The sequence below is a fragment of the Pan paniscus genome, chromosome 15 (assembly GCF_029289425.2).
Source record: "Pan paniscus chromosome 15, NHGRI_mPanPan1-v2.0_pri, whole genome shotgun sequence".
Lineage (NCBI taxonomy): Eukaryota > Metazoa > Chordata > Mammalia > Primates > Hominidae > Pan > Pan paniscus.
In genome coordinates, this window is record NC_073264.2 from 81,267,086 (window position 1) to 81,285,746 (window position 18,661).

General features: G+C 36.3%; 1 long non-coding RNA gene across 1 annotated transcript in view; it reads right to left on the reverse strand.

Annotated features, from left to right (window-relative positions):
• LOC117975698 (uncharacterized) overlaps positions 1 to 18,183 on the reverse strand; it is a 582,695-nt gene extending 564,512 nt beyond the window's left edge. Inside the window, exon 1 of the long non-coding RNA XR_008620934.2 lies at positions 13,660 to 18,183. This is a non-coding gene — a long non-coding RNA (uncharacterized LOC117975698). The remainder of the gene's footprint in view (positions 1 to 13,659) is intronic.
• Positions 18,184 to 18,661: the final 478 nt, after the last annotated feature.

The following is an 18,661-nucleotide window of genomic DNA, read 5'->3' on the forward strand; positions in this document are numbered from 1 at the left end:
TTCCCAGAATGTATATGCAAGTAATTTTTTTCAGGAAGTATACACTTATAAGATATGTCCTAGACCCTGAATATTTGAAATATATTTTCCTTGCCCAAATATGTGTACATTTATATAAAAAATAATATATATATTGTCTTGGGTAACAATTCTTTAAAATTCAAAACACTTTTGCTCATTCTCCTTCCTCTTATCTTTAGTATTTTGGAGAAGTGCAATGCCAGTCTCACCTTAGATATTTTTCAACCTAATTAGCTTCTGTGCTTTTAAGTTTACTTCATCTTTGATTTACAAAAATTCAACGAGCTATAAATAGGTGTTGGTATATTTCTATTAAAATTACCTGAATAATTGGTGAATCCTCTCAAAGACTTGTCAGTTCAGAACAATTTTCTTTTATTTCTTTCTTATTCTTTCTGTTCTGCTACTCTGCATTTTATGTGTGCATTTTTTGTTTTAAATTTGCACTCACGTGTGGATTTTTTTCTAAATTTGCATTTAATTTTTACTTTTTTGTCTCTCAAGAATTCCAATTTTTTAATTTCCTTGGTTCTTGGAGAAATGTTCAGTTTCAAACATCTGAAACAGTTTTTAGAGCATTCAATCAACTTTTCACTGCCTCCTTTTAAGTATTCATTTTTGAAAATTCTTATAAATCTTTCTTGATTTCAGAATATTCATTTTTCACAACTGGTGCTCAATTTTTATACCTGTGACAACTTCTTGAATCATGTCAATAATAGGAATGAGAATACTTCTAATTTTTTTCTTCCACCCAAGAAAAGATAGCACCACCCTTTTGAATTGCAGCATTATTTTTTATGTGTGTGAGGATATGTTCCTATTTATATGTCCTCATAGCTGAAGAAAGAAAGTCAGTCATACTTGGCCTCTGCTAGAACAGTAGAAGCCAAAGGAGATAAGACTTCCTCCATATCCCTAAGATAAAAACCTTTGATCTTCTAATTATTTTTGCTTCCTGTAACTTCTCACCTAAGTTGGCCCTTCCTCTAAATTAAGTCCAATCAATATGTTCTACCAAGTCCTCCTTTAATCTCTACCTCTTCAAGGACAGAGTACCTGTTCTTCACAGGAGGCAAAATGTTAGGTCATTCTTCTATCCTTTATTTCATTTGTCCTTTTTTGAACTTTATCTGAAATTTCGTGATGTTTTTGGAAGGTAGATCTCACAATTTATACTTTTACCACATTTTTGCATGACCTTGACCTATTGGAATCTGGTGATGGGGAAGTTGTATACCTCTGTGAATGCCACCATTCTTTTAAAACCTTGCTTTCCAATCTTTTATCTCTTCCATAATTTTCCATCAATATCTTTACTATATGCCCTATGATTTCTGGGAAATATGCATTTTCTCAAGCTGTGTTTTGCTCCAGGAAATCATTCCTAGTATTTCTTCTCAACCTGGCTATTCCTATGGAAATAACCAAAACTCAAGCAATTTTCAACTAGAGGGTTAACAAAAGTGTTCATGAATGAGGTAATACAGAACTCTCTCCATGTGTGCTCTCATGCTGTTGGTTCGTGTATATTAAAGTCTACCATGACTGATAGCCCTATATGGTTATATTTTATTTCCACAATTACAGAATTTAGTCCTTGAGAATAGGAATAATGCTTTGTTCATGTTTATTTCCTCTATAAGGCGTAAACAGAAACCTTTACATCGCAAGGGCTCCAAAAAGAGTGTAAGTTTAGGGTAAGTTTGGCTATCATCTATTATACACTCCATATCAGTATATGTGGTACTTCTAGTCCATTCAACAAATATAATACAAATATAAAACAAAAATAATACTTCACAGTGAAGTATTATTTCTTTTTGTAAAAGAGGTATCTGAGGCACAGACAAGATTAATAACTTTAAAGTCATCCAGTTAGTGACTGAAATGGGACTCACACCCAAGTCTGATTCCAAGGTCCATGTGATTTTCTGCCACACCATTCTGATTCAATTAAATGTTAATTAAGTTGGGATGACCTCACCAGGCAGAAAACTTGTAGAAGAAATAGAATTGGGTTAGATATGAAACAACATTCCTCCCTCACCAAGTCCACTTTATAAGTTCTCTCATTGATTAAAAGTGGGAAATAGACCCCAAGGTTTCTACTGAATTGCTTGGTATACTACTTCTGACACCCTTCCTACATATCTCTTTTCTTCTCCTAAATAATTTGACAATTCTCTGATTATAAGCTATGTAAAATAACTTAGCCATATTGCACCTTGAAAATCTGAAGTCAAATTTGCTCAAGAATATCGTTTTCCTCATGTCACAACTACAATGTCATCCTAGAACGCTAAACCCACACATATTGTGACCCAACTCTATTAGGCTTGATCTACCTTTTATAAAGGCAGCAGAAAAATATTGTACAACAACTGTTGTTCACTGACCAGAAAAGTAGGAATTGAAGATGATAAGGGCAGAAAAATCCTTTTAAAACATAAACTGACAGCCCATGGGCCAAGCCCAACTGCTGTTATGTTTTGTTTGGATTAAACAGTATTTTAAAGCTATTTGACTTCATAGCCAATATTTAAAAGTTTAAAATTCACATAGAAATCAGATTTCTGGCTTCTTTTTTAAAAAAATATGAAGATCTGATCTCACTGGACTTGCATTCCTGCATGAAAACTATTTACTGGTTATATTTTATTTCCCCAATTTAAGTTGAGTAGCAGCAGGGATAGCTAGTCCCTCCAACTGTGGGCCAGTGAGTTTGGAGCATACAACATATATGAAGTAAATACAAAATATAGAGAATTAAAGCTGGGAGAGATCTTAGCAAAATTAAATCAGCCTTTTTATTATAAATAAGGAAATTGGGCTAGAAAGGTGATATGATATAACCCAGGGTCACATAGGTGGTAAACAGCAGAGCTACAACAAAAAACTAGATATTCTAACCACTCAGGCCATCATTCTGTTTATTGACAAACTTCATAATGAAACAAGGCTCTCTCATGAAATTACATTATTTAGTAACTTAAAAATGTGAAGCGTATTATAAAATATCTGCCTGCTGTTCTCATGTTTCTTTGGCCTCTCATTTTTCTCTATTTGCGTTAGCGCTTTACCTTATTGAACACCAAATAAATCCTTTGCAATAGCAATGCCAATTTACTTGTGTGACCATATATCATTATATTCTGAAAATGGTATATTGTACAAGATCCAGCTTGTATAAACATAAGTGTTGGTCCTTAATATATATTTACATTAATTTGTTCACTTATTCAACAAATATTTATTGAGAACCTATCATGTTCAGGGAACTATATTGGAAACTCACTAAAGATAAAAAGAATGAACACGACGAATAAGATCTCTGCCTCCATGGTCATAGATTAGCAGTACCATAGTCATAGAATCGCCAACCGTGAGTAACCTAAACATGTGTTTCTCCAGATCTAAAGCAGAATTTCTTTATATTTTATAGAGGACAGCAAATATAACACACATAATTCATGATTTTTTAAAAAGTCAATATTACTAGTGGCAAATTAGAATCAGAGACTCAAAGTCTGTAAATTAATGAATCCAATGATGGAACAAATTCTCTGGAACTGAGTTAAAATACTTTTAATAATCTACATTTGTAGCCAATAATTCGTTTCTCTGTTTGAAGGTTAATTTTAAAGTATACTTTTGACGCAAGAATATTAATATTTGAAAAAAACATTCTTGGCCACCCATAAAGTCTAGAATAAATTGTCTCCTAAATATGCATGATGCATCAGACTTCACTGTAGTTGGTGGCAGCTGTAGGAGGAATGAAGTGTTTTTTGTTTTTGTTTTATTTATTTCCCAGGGAACAGTCCTCTCTCCACAAAATTTACTCTAATGAACATGTATTAAGCACTATCAATCAGTCACTGTGTTTATCACTGGAAGAATAGAAAGATGACTACAAAATACTTACTTTCCTATATTAAATGTTTATCAAAGACAGGAATTAACACAGATAGAAAATAGTTAATGCTTAGCTACATGTTGTATTTTTGTTCTAAAAAAAAAAACCCAGAAAATAAATGTAATAGATACCTTAAAATGGAAGAAAACAGTGATAGGAGTCAAGGTGGGCTTTAAGGGGGCATGAGCATTGAGGAGCAGTAGTAACTGCAGAGGAAGGGGTGAACATTTCAGAGCACTGCAAGATTAAAACCTCACCAGACATAGAGAAATAAGTTTTTTTATTATCGAAATTAAACCCTAATTATACTTCCAAAAGGGAAAGAAAGATGGCTAGAATAAAATAACCAATTTGTTTTAAAAATGTAAAAAAATGAAGTTAGCCAGAAGAAACTAAAGAAAAATAAAGAAAAGGAAGAGGGAAATTAGTGGCTTGGTTAGCTAGATTCAGGTACTGAGATAATGTCATCAGAAAACCCTCTCGCTCAGCTCCCAGCTCTGCTTTTTTGTATTATCTTTCATTTCATTCCCTAAATTCAGCCAACAATGAAATCTCTCCTTTCTTTCCCCCATCCATACCTGACCCATATATTTAGGCAATTGATTATATTTAGTCCATACTTAATTAAACAATAATAATAGATAGATGTAATAGATATTTTTTGTTTTGAGATGAAGTCTGCCTCTGTTGCCCAGGCTAGAGTGCAATGGCACTATCTCAGCTCACTGCAACCTCTGCCTCTCAGGTTCAAGCAATTCTCCTGCCTCAGCCTCCCAAGTCACTGGAGTTATAGGTGCCCACTACCATGCCAGGCCAATTGTTGTATTTTTAGCAGAGACGGGGTTTCACCATGTTGGCCAGGCTGGTCTCAACTCCTTACCTCAAGTGATCCACCTGCCTTGGCCTCCCAAAGTGCTGAGATTACAGGCGTGAGCCACTGTGCCCAGCAATATCGTATTTTTGTTATTCCTGTGAAACTAAGAACGTTATGGAAATGACCAAATAATGTATGTCTTTTGTATAATCTGTAGCAGCTTGCATATTACCTTTCACAAAGCAGATGATCGATATCTACTAGTTGCATTAAAATTATATGGAATTAATCTTAATTGAGGTAGTTAGGACCTTGTATTCTGGGTGGGAATTAGAAATGATCATTTATAATACAGGCATTGGGACAAAGAAGAGTCAGTGACAGATTGCATGAAATACACTAAAGTTCAGTAATCATTTCTAGTATTTTCAAGGTTTACATATGAAAAAAGTAGGAATAATATTGACATGTTATAATAACAAAATAGCAATGTTTAATGGGAGAATCAATTTGTGGAAGAAGATAAATTTTATTTTGGACACCTTGAGAGCTTTAACAGCTAATAAAATATTGAAGTTGCTAGTTCATATTTCCAAATGCCTTGGGAAGTAGCAAGTAGATGAAAGTTGAAGTCTGAAGGTATGGAGTAGGATTCACTGTCATAAGCATAGTATTGATGATGCTCATAATTAGGAATGGATACCATTCCAAAGGAAGGAAAACCAGCATTTGACAATATGATTGGCTACATATTCTAGGAAAAACCTACCATAAACCCTAAGAAATTCTGGATACAATAAAATAAATAGAATTTAAAATGCATTAATGAGCAACAAAGAAAGTGAAAGAAATTCACGGTTCAAAAAGGCTAAAAAGAGCTTGAAACTTAGTGTGAGCAAATGCTAAACTCACAGACTGTCCAAGGGCATCTCCTGAGAGCAGGAATCTAGATGCTTGGGTTTTTTAATGTTTACAACCAGGGAAAGTGAAAAAGCCTTCAGTCTGGCTCAAGGTAATAAGTCAAATCTGAGCCTTCTGGAGAAAGTTGGGTTACTTGAAGCGATATTCCCTCAATAAAAAAAAATGTAAGCCAGAAAAGATTTCATCCGCTGGGAAAGAGAGGAACAGAGGAATCAGTTTGCCTTAGGTCTTGGTAGAAAGAAAAAATGAGCCTCCCTTCAAAATTCATAATGAGGCAGGCATGGTGGCACACGCCTGTAATCCCAGCTACTCAGTAGGCTGAGGCAGGAGAATCACTTGAACCAGGGAGTCAGAGGTTGCAGTGAGCCGAGATCGCACCATTACACTCCAGGATGGGCAAAAAGAACAAAACTCCATCTCAAAACAAAACAAAACAAAACAAAACAAAAAAAACATAATGATAAGCCTGCCCTCACATGGGTTGGAGATTTGAACATTTATTATCTTTGCATTCTAGTAGACCACAAGCAAAATTAATGTTTAAGGGTTTCCAGGCTGATAGTAGCCCAGGACACCTGGCAGAAGAAACACAGATCCTGTGTGGAGATACGTTTTCTTAACCTAGGTTCCTCAGGATCCCTATAAATTAATATCAGCCAAAGGAAAGCTTACAAAAGAAAATTATCAAAAACTCAATTAAATAATGTACTAAAAATAAGAGCCAGTAGAAAAATAACCCATGGTCATCAGATATTGAAGAATCAGATACAAATTATTTTAAAGTATGCTTTAAATTTTGGGGGGGTGAAAGATAATTAAAAATAAGAACAATAGAACAAGGTGTTTTCAAGAATTCACCAGGCACATTTGAAAAAGAACTCAAAATAACTTGTATAAATGAACAATGTAAATTTTGAACTTCAAAACTCAGCAGATTGGTTAAACAATAGGTTAGACACAGCTGAAGGGAGAATTGAAGAACTTGTAAAAAAGATCTGAAGAAACTAAAAACAATGCAACATCTTTGAAATTTAAAAAAGTGTAAGAGACTTTGAGAACAGAATGATCAGGACACACATACATCTATTTGGAGTTTACAAAGGAAAATAAAACAGAGAAATGGAGAAGAGTTGACACAAAGAGATAATAGCTTTGAAGCTGGGTGTGGTGGCTCATGCCTATAATCCCAGCACTTTGTTAAACTGAGGCATGCAAATCACTTGAGCCTAGGCATATGAGACTAGTCTGGGCACCAATGGTGAGACCCTGTCTCTATAAAAAACAAACAAACGAAAAATTAGCCAGGCACAATGGCACATGCCTGTAGCCCCAGCTACTTGGTAGGCTGAGGCAGGAGGTCACTTGAGCCTGGAAGGCAGAGGTTCCAGTGAGCTGAGATAGCACCACTGCACTCCAGCCTGGGTGAAAGAACCATGGCCAGGCACGGTGGCTCACACCTGTAATCCCAGCACTTTGGGAGGCTGAGGCAGGCAGATCACCTGAGGTCAGGAGTTCAAGACCAGTCTGGCCAACATGGTGAAACCCTGTCTCTACTAAAAATGCAAAATTAGCCAGGCATGGTGGCCACGCCTGTAGTCCCAGCTACACAGGAGGCTGAGGCAGGAGAATCACTGGAAGCCAGGAGGCAGAGGTTGCAGTGAGCCAAGATCACACCACTGCACTCCAGCCTGGGTGACAGAGCAAGACTCCATCTCAAAACAAAACAAAAAAAAAAGTGACACCTTATCTTAAAAAAAAGAAAGAAATAATAGCTTTGAATTTTTCAGTCTCTATGACATGTATCTTTAATTCACAAAGTACAACAAACACCAATAAAAGTAAGTAAAAGAAAATCCACCCTTTATTTCTTTATTTTATTTTTTATTTTTTTGAGACAGACTCTTTTTCTGTCACCCAGGCTGGAGTGCAGTGGAGCAATCTCAGCTCACTGCAACCTCCGCCTCCCAGGCTCAAGCGATTCTCCTGCCTCAGCCTCCTGAGTAGCTGGGATTTACAGGTGCGTGCCATCACGCCCAGCTAATTTTGGGGTGTGTCTTTGCCCAAAAATTAGTAGAGATGGTGTTTCACCATGTTGACCAAGCTGGTCTGGAACTCCAGACCTCAGGTGCTCCACTGTCCTCGACCTCCCAAAGTGCTGGGATTAAAGGTGTGAGCCAACACGCTCAGCCCCACACTTTAATTACATGGTAGGTAGTGAAATTTCAAAATGCCAGTGACAAAGTGAAAACCTAAAATGCAGCTGGTGAGAAATATATGTGTGTGTCTATATGTATATATATGTGTGTGTGTGTGTGTCTATCTATCTATATATAGATAGATAGATAGACACACAAATGGGTAACAGACTGTCAGCAGATTCTCATCAGCAATCTTGGAAACACCAGTAGAATAACATTTCCAAAGGGTTCAGGGAAGATAATGGTCAATCTAACATAGATTGATATAATATATATAGATATTATATAGTTATATATAGATACAACCAATAATTATATCTTTGCCTAAACTTTCATTCAAGAACAAGAGTAAAATAAAGATATTTGTAGACAAAAAAATAAAATAGGAAAACTTTAGTAGCAGCACTTTCTCACCAAAGGAAGACTTGAAGAATGTTTTTCAAGAAGAAAAAAGGTCAGCTCACGAAGTAGGATTGATATTTGAGAAGAAATGATAAGCAAATACATTGATAAATATGTGGGTGAATACAAATAATGACAGGATGCAAAATAATTATAGTAATGTGAATAAGATAGGACTAAAATATTGTACCAAGTTATGTTAGAAGATGTGGAAGATATTTATTGAGAAAATTAAAAATTTAATTGAAAAGCATCAAAGAATACCTAATAAATGTAAATGTATACCATGTTCACAGATAGGAAGATGGAATACTAAATAGATGTCCATTATCTCACAAAATTATGTATAAATTCAACACAATTCAAGTTAAAATGCTAAAAGTGTTCTTTTTTTGGAACAGAGAAAGCCAATTCTAAAGTATATCTAAAAAAGTACGGTGCCAATAATAATCAATATACTCCTTAGAAAGAAAATGTCAATGAGAAAAGTTAGGGAAGTAATTGGCTATAACAAAGCTTATCATAAAACTATAGCATTAATTTTGAATCCCATGAAACTGACTTTTTACAGGTCCAAAACAAATATTGGCCATTTCTTATGATTTAAGCTCACAATAAAGATGTCGTATGGTATTGGTACAGGAAAGACAATAGATGAGGAAAATCCAGAATAGAGTGTATAGGGACAGATCCGTGCATATTTGGGAACATTGTCAGAAAGGCCACTATAGGTCATTGGGAGAAAATTAATAAAGGGTACTCCATTAATTAATTACCTGATAGGAAAGTAAAGTCAAATTAGGTTTATTACCTAATACAATAAACAAAACTAGCTGCACATGGGTAAAACACATACTTATAAAAAGCAAATATTAAAACTGGTAAAAGAAAATATAGGAGAAAGTCTTTACAAATATCTATTTTCCACTCCTACAGTAATAAAATTTTCATATGGGCATATGGCTATCCAGAATAAAGACTACATTTCCTGACCTTTTTTGCAGGTAAGCAGGATCACTGGATGACAAAGTACTGGCCAATGAGATATAAGTGAACATATCCATAAAGCAGCTCCCAAGGACCTCCTTAAAAGAGATGGTACACACACACTTTGCTCTTTTTTTCTGTTCCTTTGTCTACCTTTCTGCCTAGACTATGAGTACATAAGGGGCAATAAGGCATCATAAGATGAGAGCAGAGAGCTTGAGAGAGCCTAGATCTCTGAAGACTGTATGGAGCAGAGCTCCCATACCACTCCAGATTGCCTGGCTTGAGACTTTCACATGAGAGAAAAAAATAAGCTTTTTTTCTTGTTTAAGTCACTATTATTTTAGGTCTCTATTCCTCACTGTCAAACCAAATGCTAACTGCAATTTGCAATGACATTTCTTCTCTCCTTATTTCATTTTCTTTTTTTAAAACCTGAAGTTCTGATATCTAATCTCCTTACTTCAAAATAAGTGCAAGAGAGAAAAGCAGAATACATAGAAATAATTTTATAGAAACATTCATTTTTAATACACTAGATGAGAAGAGAGAACAATGAAAGAGAAAAAACTGTAAGAGAAATGCCAAATGCTATTGAAATGTGAAGAGTGAGGACTAAAAAAAAAAACAAATAATAACTCCTGCATTTGTCTGGATTGCAAAGACGTCACTGGTGACTTTAGAGAGCTATTTCCAAATAGTGACCAGGAAGCCAATGAACCAACACAGCATTCATGGGATTATTGGCACGTAAACATTATTTGGAGGCCTTCCAGCTCAAAACAAAACCAGGAGACAGACTCGTTTAGTGTTTCTGAGCTACAGGTGTAACTAAGTATACCGGAATCATCAAAACACAGAAATAGCCCTTACCCTCGATAAATTTTTGATGTCTTTTCCATAATCATGTTACACACCTAATAGGAGCATGCCTGGTCTACTCTATCTGGTCACTAGAATGGCAACTGCGAATTCAATTGGAGTTCCATCTATCTCTCTCCTTAACAATATGAAGGAATCCTTTTTTTTCTCTCTAGGCTTTAGAAGGTAACCATTGCATACCAAGGAATGAACTGTAAAGACTATTATTGGCAATATATTTATGTATGTATATATAAGTGTTTATGTGTAATGGAAAGTGACAAATCTCCTAAAGATATAATAAGAATATGAGCCATATCTCATTCACCAATCTCTGTGCAGAGGCCCTGAGCACCAGAACAAAGGAAACAGAAGTGAATGCAGGCCACAGCTTTGAACTTTGCAAATTATGAGTACATATTCTTTGACATATCCAAGGAGTTGCTTTTGAAAATGTGTGCATGAACTGAGAACACATATACCAGAAGAAAACTTTCCTTAAGAAGTACCGATAAAGAATGAATTTAGGGGATTTCAGTCATTGCAACATATAATAGCTTATATTCATATATCCTTAAAGTATAATTAGAAGCATACTTAGCTGGGCGTGGTGGCTCATGCCCGTAATCCCAGCACTTTGGGAGACCAAGGCATGTGGATCGCCTGAGGTCGAGAGATCAAGACCAGCTTGGCCAACGTGGTGAAACACTGTCTCTACTAAAAATACAAAATTAGCCAGGCATGGTGGCAGGCACCTGTAATCCCAGCTACTCCAGAGGCTGAGGCAGGAGAATCGCTTGAACCCGGGAGGCGGAGGTTGCGGTGAGCCAAGATTGCGCCACTGCACTCCAGCCTGGGCGACAAGAGCGAAAAAAAAAAAAAAGAAAAGAAAAATTAATTAAAAATACATTTTAAAAAGAAGCGTACTTAATTTGGTAGATTTAGTGATTCAGTAGTAGCATTGACCAAAAAAGTTAGTGTTGGGTTTGATGAAGAGTGTAGCTATTACAAAAGCGAGGGAGGTTTGTCTCCATAAGATGATCTTCTTGGAAATAGAGGACTAGCTTCCCCTATTGCCATCAGATGGCAGGAATTTCTTAAATTCCCCTTAAATTTACTTCACTTTACAGAAACTTTACTATGTCAAACGTTTACAATGCATTCCTTCTTCCCTTAGAATGAGTACAGCACTTAAACCTCAAACCATAAAGGTAACAAAGGTAACCTATGAGGTATTAAAACAGAAACAGAAACACAAAAGGCACTAAAACCTGCCTGGTGGCTGAAGCAGAAATGCCTGATGAGTAACTTTCCTGCCACATTAGGTGAGGATGCTGATAAAGAATGAATTTAGGGGATTTCAGTCATTGCAACATATAATAGCTTATATTCATATATCCTTAAAGTATAATTAGAAGCATACTTAGCTGGGCGTGGTGGCTCATGCCCGTAATCCCAGCACTTTGGGAGGCCAAGGCGTGTGGATCGCCTGAGGTCGAGAGATCAAGACCAGCAGTGAACACCTATGAGGTGGACACCTATGAGGACACGTAGACACAGGGTCTGCACACGTGTGAACAAATCGCTTAAATTGCCTCACACGTTTCTTTTCTTTTCTTTGAGATGGCGTTTTGCTCTTGTCCCCCAGGCTGGAGTGCAATGGCGCGATCTCAGCTCACCGCAACTTCTGCCTCCCGGGTTCAAGCGATTCTCCTGCCTCAGCCTCCCACGTAGCTAGGATTACAGGCATGCGCCATCACGCTGGGCTAATTTTGTATTTTTAGTAGAGACGGGGTTCCTCCATGTTGGTCAGCCTGGTCTCAAACTCCCAACCTCAGGTGGTCTGCCCGCCTCGGCCTCCCAAAGTGCTGGGATTACAGGTGTGAGCCACCGCACCCAGCCACCTCACACGTTTCTAAAGTGGATAAATCACGATTTTTACCTGATTACGTAAATTGTATTAACTATACAGTGCACTCCATGCCATCCCATCTCTATGCTCCTTGAAAAAAAAGTTGCCTTTTTTGACGGGAAAGGAAAAATATGTAGTAGGGGAGGTCGAAGCCAGGAGAGAAAACAGAAGTCAAATTCCCTTTTCTGAAGCAGGAATGGAAGAGGATGGGATCATGCTGTCACAGAATCCTCTCAGCCAAATCTCCCTGGTTTGGACCAGTTAATGTAACCACAATTTATCAAGAGGTACCTGGAATCTCTGCTACTACTCTGGAAGACCTAGGCAGCTTCATGACCCAGAATTGTTCCTCCTGAATATTTGAACTACAAAATGCAAATGTCAGCATGTGCTCCAAGTGGAGCTCTGCAGCAGGAATCTAATTTATCTTCTACAGGTACACCCCTTAACCCAATGTCTAGATGTGCAGCCTCACCCAGGACATCTCATTAACCTTACAATCATCGCCTGCATTTTCCCAGTTGAAAGTTTTCAACTTTTTGGACTAGTCTGTGGGGGGGATTTATTCCATGCCTCTGACTCTGTCTTCTTTTCCTTTTGGATCTTGCACAAATCAAGGCCATTATAGTTGACTAAGATGATTAAGCCATAGTGAATCCTCACCTATGTAAATCCAGAAAAGAATTGTGAATACCTTCAGAGAAAGTCCTAATAGAATGCCTTACTCTAGGCAATTCTTTTACATAACTTCCTGAAATACTTATTTTAAGGGCTGAATGCTAGCTAGAAGACTCCCTTATTTTACAAATGCATTTTTTCTGTTTCTCCTCCAATATTTTTCTCAAGGTCCTTGGAGATAGAGTTAAAGAGCAAACCTTCCAGATTTTAAGCCTCAGTACATTTGAAGGTTATGTCAGGAACATTAGATATCTTTATGTTTGGATTTCTTATTTATCAACTACACTAAACTCTCATATTGTAAGAAACCATATTTTATATTATTTGTGTATACACATTATAATGTAGTGCCTTACAATAACTAGTGGCTTATCTGTGAACTAATGGGTGCTCAAAACATTCATCATTGGTTGTATTTTAGTTATTTCAATGTCTGTTCATTCAAGAGGGAGAAATAAAGAAAAAATTAAAACATAGCTCATATCCTCAGTTCTTTTACTGAATTGAATTCTGCCTTGTAAGGATGATTGACATAGTTTAGTGCCTTTGCATTTTGACTGATTTGTCCTCTTTAGTCACAACAATGGATACTTAGTAAATAATTGATTTTCTAAATGAAAAACCACCTATCTTCTCTATCTAAAGCTTGCCCATCCTTCTAGGTCAATCCAAGTCCCTTTAAACTCCACAACGTCACCTCTGAGAGCTCTATCCATAGGGCCCTTCCTTCCTCTGGGCCTGTCCTTATCAAATGTATATATTAATACTAATCAAGTTATTCTTATATTCTTATTTAATGATTCTTATTAAAGAAGTTAAAAATAATGGCCACTAAGACTTCTGGATTTCAGTAACTCCTCTTAGATTGATAAGAAAGGTTGAGACATAGGACAAAACACTATTCCTAAGATTAGAGAGATAGGCGAATACAGGGAGTCAAGCTTACCAGGAAACTTACAAGTGGAAATCACTGCAGGAACCATAGCCTGAGTTGAAAAAAAAAATCTGAACTGTAATTAACAAATTGCTAGAGGCTCTGTGTGAGCAAGTCTGAGAGTTAAAAATTCCAGAAGGACCTAGTCGTGGGAAGCTGTCGTATTTTTCTGAGTTTTGCCTCCAGGAGCTTGACCAGATTCTTCTTAGGGTAAGTGCTTGAGAAAATCCCATCCAGCTTCCTGCAGGGAGAGGAGAAAAAAAAAAATTGAAATACACTAGAGCACTCTGTTCTTTTAACAAGGTCTGTCCTCAGGAGAAACTAGTTAACCAAAACGAAACCTGCTGGGATACAATCAAAGCCTAAATGACCTGAGAGAAGAGAAATACCCAACTCCAGCCAGCTCTAGCCTTCCACATGGGAGAAGGGAAATATTCAACTCTATCCGATGGTAGCCATCCTGTCCTATCTAAGAAAGAAGAAAAATATTGAGAAACACTTGTGAAATTCACAACCCAGAGGCCTGGGGTCACTAAAAGACCTAATCTCAAGACTATAGAACACTTTTCCTCCCCTTACACCTTACCATCACATTACTAAAGGTCTAGTTACAACAATTCCATGTATCTGGTATGTTATGTCCAGCTATCAAAAAAAAAAATTACCAAGAATACTAAAAGGCAAAAAACACAACTTGAAAAGACAGAACAAGCATCAGAAGCAAATATGCCAGGGATCTTGGAATTATCAGACCAGGATTTAAAGCAAGTATGGTTAATATTTAAAGGCCTTAATGGATACAGTAAACAGCATGCAAAAACACATGGACAATGTAAGCACACAGACAGAAATCCTAAGAAGGAACTAAAAAGAAATTCTAGAGATCGAAAAGACTATAACGCAAATAAAGAATGTCCTTAATAGGCTTATTAGTAGACCAAATACAGCTGAGAAAAGAATCTCCGTGCTTGAGGATATACCAATAGAAACCTCCAAAACAGAAAAGTAAAAAAAAATAAAGACTGAAAAAACCCAAACCAAAACCGAATATCTAAGGACTGTGGGACAACTACAGAAAAATCTAACGTATGTGTAATAGAAATACCAAAAGGAAAAGAAAAAGATAAAGGAAAGAAAAAGTATTTTAGACTAATAACTGACGATTTCTCCAAACTAATGTCAGAAACCAAGCCAAAAATTCAGGTAGCTCAGAGAATACCAAGCAGGATAAATGTCAAAATTAAAAAATTAAAAGAAAAGGAAAGAAAGAAACCCAACTAGTCAACCAACAAACAAAAATCAACTACACCTGGACATATTATTTCCAAATTATAAAAATATCAAAAAGAAAGAAAAAGTCCTGAAAGAAATCAGAGGGAGGAAAAAAAAAACCCTATAGAGTACCAATAGAATAACATCCTTCTTCTCAGAAATCTTAAAAGCAAAAAGAGAATAAAGTGAAATACTTAAAGTGTTGAGAGAAAGAAGCCACTAATCTGAATTGTGTAGCCTGTGAAATTATCCCTCAAACGTGAAGAATACATACTTTCTCAGAAACACAAAAATTGAGGAAATTTGTTGTCAGTAGAACTGCCTTGCAAGAAATGTTAAAAGAAGTTATTTAGAAAGAAGTAACATAATATAGGTCAGAAACTGAGATCTGCATAAAGAAAGAACAACAAGGAAAGAATAAGTGGAGATAAAGTAAAAACTCATTTTTCCTGTACTTAACAGATCTAACAGATAACAGTTTGTCCAAAATAATAATAGCAACAATGTATTTAACTATGTATGCTTATGTATACATCTTATTATATATAGGCTTAGGAGGGATAAGAAGGAGAAATAAGAATTATTTTGTTATTATAAGGCACCCACACTACCTGTGAAGTAGTATAGTGTTATTTGACAGCAAACTTAGATTCGTTGTGATTATATATTGCAAAAGCTACAGCAACAACTTCAAAAAGTACAAAAAAAGTATTACTGATATGCTAAGAAAGGGAAGAAAGTGGAATAATATAAAATGTACAGTTTAAAACCACAAAACGGGCCGGGAGCGGTGGCTCACGCCTGTAATCCTGGCACTTTGGTTGGCCGAGGTGGGCGGGTCACGAGGTCAGGAGATCAAGACCATCCTGGCTCACACGGTGAAACCCCGTCTCTATTAAAAAAATACAAAAAAAATTAGCCGGGTGTGGTGGCGGGCGCCTGTAGTCCCAGCTACCCAGGAGGCCGAGGCAGGAGAATGGCGTGAACCCGGGAGGCAGAACTTGCAGTGAGCAAGATCGCACCACTGCACTCCAGCCTGGGCGACAGAGCGAGGCTCTGTCTCAAAAAAAAGAAAAAAGAAAACCACAAAAGGAAAAAAGAGAGTAAAAGACAAAAATAGGAACAAACAGCAAGATCAACAAATATAAAACAGTAATAATTATGGTAGATATTAATCCAACTATATCTTTCATCATTTTGAAAATCAGTGGTCTTAGTATACCAATTGAAAGACATTGTCAGAGTAGGTCAAAAACAAGACCCAACTGGATGTATTATACAAGAAATTTACTTTAGATATTAAAACACTGTTAGAAAAAAGTAAACAAATGAAGAACAATATATATACAATGCTAACGTTAACGTTAATCAAAAGAAAGCAGAACTAGCTAAGTTAATTTCAAACAGAGCAGACTTCAAAGGAAGGAAAGTTATCAGAGACAAAGAAGGATATTACGTTAATGATAAAGGGGCCAGTTCTCCAAGAAGACATAACAATCTTTAATGTGTATGTGGCTAACAATGATGTCAAAATGCATGAGGCAAAAACCGATAGAACTGCAAGAAGAGGCCGGGCACGGTGGCTCACACCTGTAATCCCAGCACTTTGGGAGGCCGAGTTGGGTGGATCATTTGAGGTCAGGAGTTCCAGACCAGCCTGGCCAACATGGTGAAACCCCGTCTCTACTAAAAATACAAAAACTAGCTGGGTGTGGTCACGGGTACCTGTAATCCCACATACTTGGGAGACTGAGGCAGGAGAATTGCTTGAACCCGGGAGGCAGAGGTCACACTGAGCCGAGATAGTGCCATTGCACTCCGGCCTGGGTGACAACAGTGAAACTCCGTCTCAAACAAACAAAAAACAAAACAAAACAAAAAAACTGCAAGGAGAAATAGGTGAATCCACTATCATAGCTGAACACTTCAAACCCCCTTTATCATAAGTGGACAGATTCAGCAGACAGAAAATCAGTGGGGCATAAGTGAATTCAGGAACACCATCATTCAACTGGTATAATTGACATCTACAGACTCCTTCATCAAACAACAGCAAAATATACATTCGTCTCAAGCTCCAAGAAATATTTACCAAATAGACCACATCTGGGGTCAGAAAATACACCTTAACTTTAAAAAAAAAATAGAAATCATACAATGTCTGCTCTCAGACCACAATGGAATCAAACTCGAAATAAATAACAGAAAGACAACTAGAAAATGCCAAAATATATGGCTATTAAACTCAACTTCTAAACAACATGAGTCAAATAAAAAACCTCAGTAGAAATTTTAAAATATTTTGAACTAAGTGAAAGTGAAAACACATCTTATCAAAATTTGTGGGATGTGAAACTGGTACTTAGAGAGAGGTGCTTATAGCATTGAATACATATATTAGAAAAGAACAAAGATCTTAAATCAATAAATTTTCACCTCACAAAACTAGAAAAAAGAATAAATTAAATCCAGAGTAAGGAGAGGAAAAGAAGAAATCGATAAAATTGAAAACAGGAAATCAAGAGAAAAATCAATAAAATGAAAAGCTGGTTTTTTAAAAAGATCTATAAAATTGATAAGCCTCTAGCCAGGCTAACCAAGAAAAAAAACAGAGAGGACACAAATTACAAATAATCAGAAATGAGATAGGGGCATCACTACAGATCACATGAACATTAACAGGATAATAAAGGAATAGTATAAATAACTATATGCCCACAAATTTGACAACCTAGATGGCATGGGCCAATTTCTTGAAAGACACCATCTGCCAAAACTCAAGGAAAATAGACTGTGTGAATGGTCCTACATCTATCAAAGAAATTGAGTCAACAATTAAATAATATTCCAAAAAAGACAGCACCAGTTTCAGATGGGTTTGCTGGTGAATTCTACCAAATATTTAAAGAAGAAATTATACCAATTCTCTACAATCTCTTGCAGAAGATAGAAGTACAGGGAATACTTTGTAACTCATTTTATGAGGCCAACATTACCCTACCAAACTAAAGGCATCAGAAGAAAAAGAAACGACAGACCCATATCTCTCATAAACACAGATGCAAAAAACCTCAACAAAATATTACCAAATTGAATTCCACGTGCATAAGCAGAATTATACACCATTCTGAGTGGAGTTTATTCCATGTATGCAATGCTAAAATCTGGTCCAAAATTCAAAAATTAATTCATGTAATTCATCACATCAACAAGCTAAAAAAATCACATGATCATATCAATAAATACAGAAAAGGCATTTGACAAAATCCAATACCACGTCATGATAAAAACACTCAGTACACTAGAAGTGAAGGTAACCTTGTCAATCTGTTAAAGAGAATCTATAAAAATACTACAGCTAACGTCATACTTGATGAGAAACTCAAAGCTTTCCTACTATGATCAGAAACAAGGTAAAAATGTCCCCTCTCACCACTTCTTTTTAACAGTGTACTAGAAGTCCTAGCCAATACAGTAAGACAAAAAAGAATATAAAAGGTATACAGAATTGGAAGGAAAAAATAAAGCTGTCTTTGGATGCATATTACATGATTGCTCTTTGTAGAAAATACAAAATAATACTTTTTTTGAAAAAAACCTTCTGGGACTAACAAGCAATTACATTAATAGAAAGGGTGCAGGAAAGAAGGTTCATATACAAAAGTCAATCATTTCCCTATATACCAGAAATAAACAAGGGGAATTTGAAATTGAAAACAAAATGCATCAAATTATTTAGAAC